The sequence below is a fragment of the Hordeum vulgare genome, chromosome 6H (assembly GCF_904849725.1).
Source record: "Hordeum vulgare subsp. vulgare chromosome 6H, MorexV3_pseudomolecules_assembly, whole genome shotgun sequence".
In the NCBI taxonomy this organism is placed as follows: Eukaryota; Viridiplantae; Streptophyta; class Magnoliopsida; order Poales; family Poaceae; genus Hordeum; species Hordeum vulgare.
The window spans coordinates 532732072-532741772 of record NC_058523.1 but is presented as its reverse complement, the minus strand read 5'-3'; positions in this window follow the sequence as shown (position 1 = coordinate 532741772).

The following is a 9701-nucleotide window of genomic DNA, read 5'->3' as shown; positions in this document are numbered from 1 at the left end:
ACCTCTGAAAGTGTCTGTTGGGTTGGTACGAATCGAGATCGGGATTTGTCACTCCGCGTGACGGAGAGGTATCTCTGGGCCCGCTCGGTAGAACATCATCATGAGCTCAATGTGACTAAGGGGTTAGTCACACGATGACGTACTACGGAACGAGTAAAGAGACTTACCGGTAACGAGATTGAACAAGGTATAGGTATACCGACGATCGAATCTCGGGCAAGTTCTATACTGACAGACAAAGAGAATTGTATACGGGATTGATTGAATCCTTGACATCGTGGTTCATCCGATGAGATCATCGTGGAGCAAGTGGGAGGCATCATGGGTATCCAGACCCCGCTGATGGTTATTGACCGGAGAGGTGTGTCGGTCATGTCTGCCTGTCTCCCGAACCCGTAGGGTCTACACACTTAAGGTTCGATGACGCTAGGGTTATAGGGAATTGTTATACGAGGTTATCGAAAGTTGTTCGGAGTCCCGGACGAGATCCCGGACGTCACGAGGAGCTCCGTAATGGTCCGGAGGTAAAGATTGATATATAGGACGGATGGTTTCGGACATCCGAAGTGTTTCGGGCGTCATCGGTAACGTACCGGGACTACCGGGACCACCGGAGGTGGCCCCGGGCTCCACCGGAAGGGGGCAACGACCCCGGGAGGCTAGATGGGACAAGTGCGGGAGGGAACCAGCCCCTAGATGGGCTAGTGCGCCCCCCACACTCAGCACATGGCGCAAGAAGAGGGGAGAGAGGGGAAACCCTAGCGCAGGTGGGCCTAAGGCCCACGAGAAGGGTGCGCCACCCCTCCTCCCCTCCTGGCCGCCGCACCTCCCCCCATCTAGGGCTGCCGCCCCTCCTAGGAGAGGAAAACCCTCAAGGGGGCGCAACCCCTCCATCCCCCTATATATAGTGGGCACTTTGGGCTGTTGGAGACACCAATCTTCCTCTCCCTCGGCGCAGCCCTGCTCTTCTTTCTCCTCCTCTCTGCCGGTGCTTGGCGAAGCCGTGCCGGGAGACCTCGTCTCTCCATCGACACCACGCCGTCGTGCTGCCGGAGATCTTCCCCAACCTCTCCCTCCTCCTTGCTGCATCAAGGTACGGGAGACGTCACCGGGTTGCACGTGTGTTGAACGCGGAGGTGTCGTAGTTCGGCACTAGATCGGAATCACACCGTGATCTGAATCGCCGCGAGTACGACTCCATCAACCGCGTTCTAGCAACGCTTCCGCTTAGCGATCTTCAAAGGTATGAATATGCACTCACCCCTCTCTCGTTGCTGGTCTCTCCATAGGAAGATTTGAATATGGCGTAGGAAAATTTTGAATTTATGCTACGTTACCCAACAGTGGCATCCGAGCCAGGTTTTCTATACGTAGATTCTATGCACGAGTAGAACACAAAAGGTTGTGGGCGATGACTTGTCAATTGCTTGCCGCTACTAGTCTTATTCTTTTCCGGCATATTGTGGGATGAAGCGGCCCGGACCGACATTACACGTACGCTTACGTGAGACTAGTTCCACCGACAGACATGCACACCGTGCATAAAGGTGGCTAGCGGGTGTCTGTCTCTCCTACTCTAGTCGGATTGGATTTGATGAAAAGGGTCCTTATGAAGGGTAAATATCTTTGGCATATCATCGTTGTGGCTGTCACGTAGGTAAGAAAGCGTTCTTGCTAGAAACCCAAATCAGCCACGAAAAACTTGCAACAACAATTAGAGGACGTCTAACTTGTTTTTGCAGGGTTTGACATGTGATGTGATATGGCCGAAGTTGTGATGTTGCATGTATGATGTATGAGATGATCATGTTATTGTAATAGGTTTCACGACATGCATGTCGGTGAGTATGACAACCGGCAGGAGCCATAGGAGTTGTCTTAATTTATTGTATGAGATGCAACGCCATGTGCTTACTACTTTTACTTCATTGCTAACGGTTAGCTATAGTAGTAGTGATAGTGGTAGTAGGCGTGACGACTTCACGGAGATACGATGATGGAGATCATGATGACGGATATCATGGTGTCACGCCGGTGACAATGATGATCATGCGATGCCTGAAGATGGAGATCAAAAGAGCAAAGATGATAATGGCCATATCATGTCACTATATGATTGCATTGTGATGTTTATCATGTTTTTCATCTTATTGCTTAGAACGACGGTATCATAATAAGATGATCCCTCTTAAAATTTCGAGAACGTATTCCCCTAAGTGTGCACCGTTGCGAAGGATCATTGTCTCGAAGCACCACGTGATGATCGGGTGTGATAGATTCTAACGTTCGCATACAACGGGTGTAAGCCAGATTTACACACGCGAAACACCTAGGTTGACTCGACGAGCTTAGAATGTACATACATGACCTCGAATACAAGAGACCGAAAGGTCGAACATGAGTCGTATGGTTGAATACGATCAGCATGAAGTTGCTCACCATGGTGACTAGTCCGTCTCACGTGATGATCGGACACGGGTTAGTCAACATGGATCATGTATCACTTAGATGACTAGAGGGATGTCAATTTAAGTGGGAGTTCATACTTAATTTGATTAAATGAACTTAATTGTCATGAACTTAGTCTAAAAGTTGTCTTTATAAATATTGTAGATGGCTAACGTCAACCTCAATTTCAACGCATTCCTAGAGAAAAACAAGCTGAAAGATGATGGTAGCAACTATGCGGACTGGGTTCGCAACTTGAAGCTCATCCTTGAAGCAGCTAAAAAGGCTTATGTCCTTGATGCGCCGCTAGGTGACCCCCCCCCCCCCCCCCCCCCCGCTCCTGCAGCAGCCCAGGACATTCTAAACGTCTGGCAAACGTGGAGTGATGACTACTCTCTGGTTAGGTTTGGCATGTTATACAGTTTAGAAACGGGGCTCCAAAGGCGTTTTGAGCAACACGGTGCATATGAGATGTTCCAAGAGCTGAAGCTAGTTTTTCAAGCTCATGCCCGTGTTGAGAGATATGAAGTCTCCGACAAGTTCTTTAGCTGTAAGATGGAGGAGAACAGTTCTGTCAATGAGCACATACTCAAAATGTCTGGGTTACACGGTCGTCTGACTTCACTTGGAGTCGAACTTCCGGATGATGCTATAATTGACAGAATCCTCCAGTCTCTCCCACCAAGCTACAAAGGTTTTGTGCTGAACTACAACATGCAAGGGATGGAGAAGACCATTCCCGAGTTGTACTCGATGCTCAAGTCTGCACAAGTAGAAATCAAGAAAGAGCACCAAGTGTTGATGGTCAACAAGACCACTAGTTTCAAGAAGGGCAAGGGTAAGAAGAACTTCAAGAAAGACGGCAAAGCCGTTGCCGCACCCGGTAAGCCAGATGTCGGGAAGAAGAAAAAGAATGGACCCAAGCCTGAGACTGAGTGCTTCTATTGCAAAGGGAAAGGGTCCCTGGAAGCGGAACTGCCCCAAATACTTAGCGGACAAGAAGGTCGGCAACGTTAAAGGTATATGCGATATACATGTTATTGATGTGCACCTTACCAGCGCTCGTAGTAGCTCCTGGGTATTTGATACCGGTGTTGTTGCTCACATTTGCAACTCAAAGCAGGAACTGCGAAATAAGCGGAGACTGGCCAAGGACGAGGTGACGATGCGCGTCGGGAATGGCTCCAAGGTCGATGTGATCGCCGTCGGCACGCTACCTCTACATCTACCGTCGGGATTAGTTTTAAACCTTAATAATTGTTATTTAGTACCAGCTTTGAGCATGAATATTGTATCAGGGTCTTGCTTAATGCGAGACGGCTACTCTTAAGTCAGAGAATAATGGTTGTTCTATTTATATGAGTGATATGTTTTATGGTCATGCTCCGCTGGTGAATGGTTTATTCTTGATGAATCTCGATCGTGATGTTACACATATTCATAGTGTGAGTACCAAAAGATGTAAAGTTGATAATGATAGTCCCACATACTTGTGGCACTGCCGCCTTGGTCATATCGGCGTTAAGCGCATGAAGAAGCTCCATACTGATGGACTATTAGAGTCTCTTGACTTTGAATCATTTGACACATGTGAACCGTGCCTCATGGGCAAGATGACTAAGACTCCATTCTCAGGAATAATGGAGAGAGCAACCGACTTATTGGAAATAGTATATACTGATGTGTATGGTCCAATGAACGTTGAAGCTCGCGGTGGCTATCGTTATGTTCTCACTCTCACCGATGATTTGAGTAGGTATGGGTATATCTACTTGACGAAGCACAAATCTGAGACGTTTGAAAAGTTCAAGGAATTTCAGAGTGAGGTCGAGAATCAACGTGACAGAAAAATGAAGTGTCTACGATCTGATCGTGGAGGAGAATATTTGAGTCACGAGTTTGGCACACACCTAAGGAAGTGTGGAATCGTTTCACAACTAACGCCGCCTGGCACACCGCAACGCAACGGAGTGTCTGAACATCGTAATCGCACTTTATTAGATATGTTACGATCTATGATGTCTATTACCGACTTACCGCTATCATTTTGGGGATACGCATTAGAAACTGCAACATTCACTTTAAATAGGGCACCGTCTAAATCCGTTGAGACGACACCGTATGAACTATGGTTTGGCAAGAAACCTAAGTTGTCGTTTCTTAAAGTTTGGGGCTGCGATGCTTATGTGAAGAAACTTCAACCAGAAAAGCTCGAACCCAAAGCGGAGAAATGCGTATTCATAGGATACCCTAGGGAAACTATTGGGTATACCTTCTATATTAGATCCGAAGGTAAAACCTTTGTTGCCAAGAACGGATCCTTTCTAGAGAAAGAGTTTATCTCGAAAGAAGTAAGTGGGAGGAAGGTAGAACTTGATGAGGTAATTACATCCCGTGTGGAACAGGAAAGTAGCACAGCGCGGGAAATTGTTCCTGTGGCGCCTACACCAACTGAAGAGGAAGTTAATGATAATGATCATGAAGCTTCGGATCAAGTTACTACTGAACCGCGAAGGTCCACAAGGGCACGCTCCGCACCAGAGTGGTACGGCAACCCTGTGATGGAAATCATGTTGTTAGACAACGATGAACCTTCGAACTATGAAGAAGCGATGGCGGGCCCAGATTCCAACAAATGGCTTGAAGCCATGAAATCCGAGATAGGATCCATGTATGAGAACAAAGTGTGGACTTTGGTGGACTTGCCCGATGACCGGCGAGCCATAGAAAATAAATGGATCTTCAAGAAGAAGACTGATGCAAACGGTAATGTAACCGTTTATAAAGCTCGACTTGTCACAAAGGGTTTTCGACAAATTCAAGGAATTGACTACGAAGAGACTTTCTCTCCCGTAGCGAAGCTGAAATCAGTCTGAATCATGTTAGCGATTGCCGCCTTTTATGATTATGAAATTTGGCAAATGGACGTCAAAATAGAGTTCCTTAACAGGAACCTCAAGGAAGAGTTGTATATGATGCAACCAGAAGGTTTTGTCGACCCTAAGGGTGCTAACAAAGTGTGCAAGCTCCAACGCTCCATCTATGGGCTGGTGCAAGCATCTCGGAGTTGGAACATTCACTTTAATGAGGTGATTAAAGCGTTTGGGTTCATACAGGTTTATGGAGAAGCCTGTCTGTACAAGAAAGTGAGTGGGAGCTCTGTAGCTTTCCTCATACTGTATGTGGATGCCATATTATTGATGGGGAATAATATAGAGATGTTGGAGAGCATAAAGGCCTATTTGAACAAGAGTTTGTCAATGAAGGACCTTGGAGAAGCTGCATTCATATTAGGCATCAAGATCTATAGAGATAGATCGAGACGCCTCATAGGTCTTTCGCAAAGTACATACCTTGACAAGATATTGAAGAAGTTCAATATGGAAAACTCAAAGAAAGGGTTCTTGCCAGTTTTGCAAGGTATGAGATTGAGTAAGACTCAGTCACCGACCACGACAGCAGATAGAGAGAAGATGAGTTCTGTCCCCTACGCTTCAGTCGTAGGCTCTCTTATGTATGCCATGCTGTGTACTAGACCTGATATAAACCTTGACATAAGTTTGGTAGGGAGGTACCAAAGTGATCCCGGTATGGAACACTAGACATCGGTCAAGAATATCCTTAAGTACCTGCAAAGGACTAAGGAAATGTTTCTCGTTTATGGAGGTGACGAAGAGCTCGTCGTAAAGGGTTACGTCGACGCTAGCTTCGACACAGATCCGGATGACTCTAAGTCACAGACCGGATACGTATATGTTTTGAATGGTGGGGCAGTGAGATGGTGCAGCAGCAAGCAAGAAGTCGTGGCAGCATCTACATGTGAAGCGGAGTACATAGCTGCTTCAGAAGCAGCTCATGAAGGAATTTGGATGAAGGAGCTCATCACCGACCTTGGAGTGGTTCCAAGCGCGTCGGGTCCAATGACACTCTTCTGTGATAACACTGGGCCATTGCCATAGCCAAGGATCCTAGGTTTCACCGGAAGACGAAGCACATGAAACGCCGCTACAAATCCATCCAGGACCATGTCCAAAGTGGAGTGATAGAGATTTGTAAAGTACATACGGATCTGAATGTTGCAGACCCGTTGACTAAACCTCTTCCACGAGCAAAACATGATCAACACCATAATGCTATGGGTGTTCGATACATCAAAATGTAACTAGATTATTGACTCTAGTACAAGTGGGAGACTGTTGGAAATATGCCCTAGAGGCAATAATAAAATGGTTATTATCATATTTCCTTGTTCATGATAATCGTCTATTGTTCATGCTATAATTGTATTAACAGGAACAGTAATACATGTGTGAATAAATAGATCACAATGTGTCCCTAGCAAGCCTCTAGTTGGCTAGCTCGTTAGTCAATAGATGATCATGGTTTCCTGATCATGGGCATTAGATGTCATTGATAACGGGATCACATCATTGGGAGAATGATGTGATGGACAAGACCCAATCCTAAGTGTACTGGGACTACCGGAAGTGTTTCGGGCGTCACGGGTAACGTACTGGGACTACCGGGACCACCGGAGGTGGCCCCGGGGGTCCACTGGAAGGGGGCAACGACCCCGGGAGGCTAGATGGGACAAGTGCGGGAGGGAACCAGCCCCTAGGTGGGCTGGTGCCCCCCCCACACACTCAGCCCATGGCGCAAGAAGAGGGGAGAGGGGGGAAACCCTAGCGCGGGTGGGCCTAAGGCGCACCAGAAGGGTGCGCCACCCCTCTTCCCCTCCTGGCCGCCGCACCTCCCCTCATCTAGGGCTGCCGCCCCTCCCAGGTGAGGGAAACCCTCAAGGGGGCGCAACCCCTCCCCCCCTATATATGGTGGGCACTTTGGGCTGTTGGAGACACCAATCTTCCTCTCCCTCGGCGTAGCCCTGCTCTTCTTTGTCCTCCTCTCTGCCGGTGCTTGGCGAAGTCCTGCCGGGAGACCTCGACTCTCCATCGACACCATGCCGTCGTGCTGCCGGAGACCTTCCCCAACCTCTCCCTCCTCCTTGCTGGATCAAGGTGCGGGAGACGTCACCGGGCTGCACGTGTGTTGAACGCGGAGGTGCCGTAGTTCTGCACTAGATCGGAATCACACCGCGATCTGAATCGCCGCGAGTATGAATCCATCAACCGTGTTCTAGCAACGCTTCCGCTTAGCGATCTTCAAAGGTATGAAGATGCACTCACCCCTCTCTCGTTGCTGGTCTCTCCATAGGAATATCTGAATATGGCGTAGGAAAATTTTGAATTTATGCTACGTTACCCAACATTCGTTCCATATACAATATTGTTGGGGAATGTCGCATGGGAAACAAAAAAATTCCTACGCGCACGAAGACCTATCATGGTGATGTCCATCTACGAGAGGGGATGAGTGATCTACGTACCCTTGTAGATCGTACAGCAGAAGCGTTAGTGAACGCGGTTGATGTAGTGGAACGTCCTCACGTCCCTCGATCCGCCCCGCGAACAATCCCGCGATCAGTCCCACGATCTAGTACCAAACGGACGGCACCTCCGCGTTCAGCACACGTACAGCTCGACGATGATCTCGGCCTTCTTGATCCAGCAAGAGAGACGGAGAGGTAGAAGAGTTCTCCGGCAGCGTGACGGCGCTCCGGAGGTTGGTGATGACCTTGTCTCAGCAGGGCTCCGCCCGAGCTCTGCAGAAACGCGATCTAGAGGAAAAACCGTGGAGGTATGTGGTCGGGCTGCCGTGGAAAAGTCGTCTCAAATCAGCCCTAAAACCTCCGTATATATAGGTGGGAGGGAGGGGAGGAGGCAGCCTCAAAACCTAAAGGTTTGGCCGAAATTGGAGGTGGAGGAGTCCTACTCCAATCCTACTTGGAGTAGGATTCCACCTTCCCACTTGGAAACTCTTTCCACCTTGTGTTTTTTCCTTCTCAAACCTTATGGGCCTTAGTGGGAACTTATTCCAGCCCACTAGGGGCTGGTTTATCTCTTCCCATAGCCCATGAGACCCCTTGGGGCGTGACACCCCTCCCGATGGTCCCCGGCACCCCTCCCGGCACTCCCGGTACACTACCGATGAGCCCGAAACTTTTCCGGTAATGCACGAAAACCTTCCGGTAACCAAATGAGGTCATCCTATATATCAATCTTCGTTTCCGGATCATTCCGGAAACCCTCGTGACGTCCGTGATCTCATCCGGGACTCCGAACAACATTCGGTAACCAACCATATAACTCAAATACGCATAAAACAACGTCGAACCTTAAGTGTGCAGACCCTGCGGGTTCGAGAACTATGTAGACATGACCCGAGAGACTCCTCGGTCAATATCCAATAGCGGGACCTGGATGCCCATATTGGATCCTACATATTCTACGAAGATCTTATCGTTTGAACCTCAGTGCCAAGGATTCATATAATCCCGTATGTCATTCCCTTTGTCCTTCGGTATGTTACTTGCCCGAGATTCGATCGTCAGTATCCGTATACCTATTTCAATCTCGTTTACTGGCAAGTCTCTTTACTCGTTCCGTAATACAAGATCCCACAACTTACACTAAGTTACATTGCTTGCAAGGCTTGTGTGTGATGTTGTATTACCGAGTGGGCCCCGAGATACCTCTCCGTTCACACGGAGTGACAAATCCCAGTCTTGATCCATACTAACTCAACTAACACCTTCGGAGATACCTGTAGAGCATCTTTATAGTCACCCAGTTACGTTGCGACGTTTGATACACACAAAGCATTCCTCCGGTGTCAGTGAGTTATATGATCTCATGGTCATAGGAATAAATACTTGACACGCAGAAAACAGTAGCAACAAAATGACACGATCAACATGCTACGTCTATTAGTTTGGGTCTAGTCCATCACATGATTCTCCTAATGATGTGATCCCGTTATCAAGTGACAACACTTGCCTATGGCCAGGAAACCTTGACCATCTTTGATCAACGAGCTAGTCAACTAGAGGCTTACTAGGGACAGTGTTTTGTCTATGTATCCACACAAGTATTGTGTTTCCAATCAATACAATTATAGCATGGATAATAAAAGATTATCATGAACTAAGAAATATAATAATAACTAATTTATCATTGCCTCTAGGGCATATTTCCAACAAATATTTCCCGCCAAACAATGGAAAATGGTTTCTCTTCAATTTCGAAGGATTAGTGTCAGGAAATAACCGATAAGTGGCAAAGTTTTGATGGAAACTATGCATAGTATGACAAAACCAAGGGCTTAAGGGTTGCATCGTTGGCGGAGACCTCATCTTC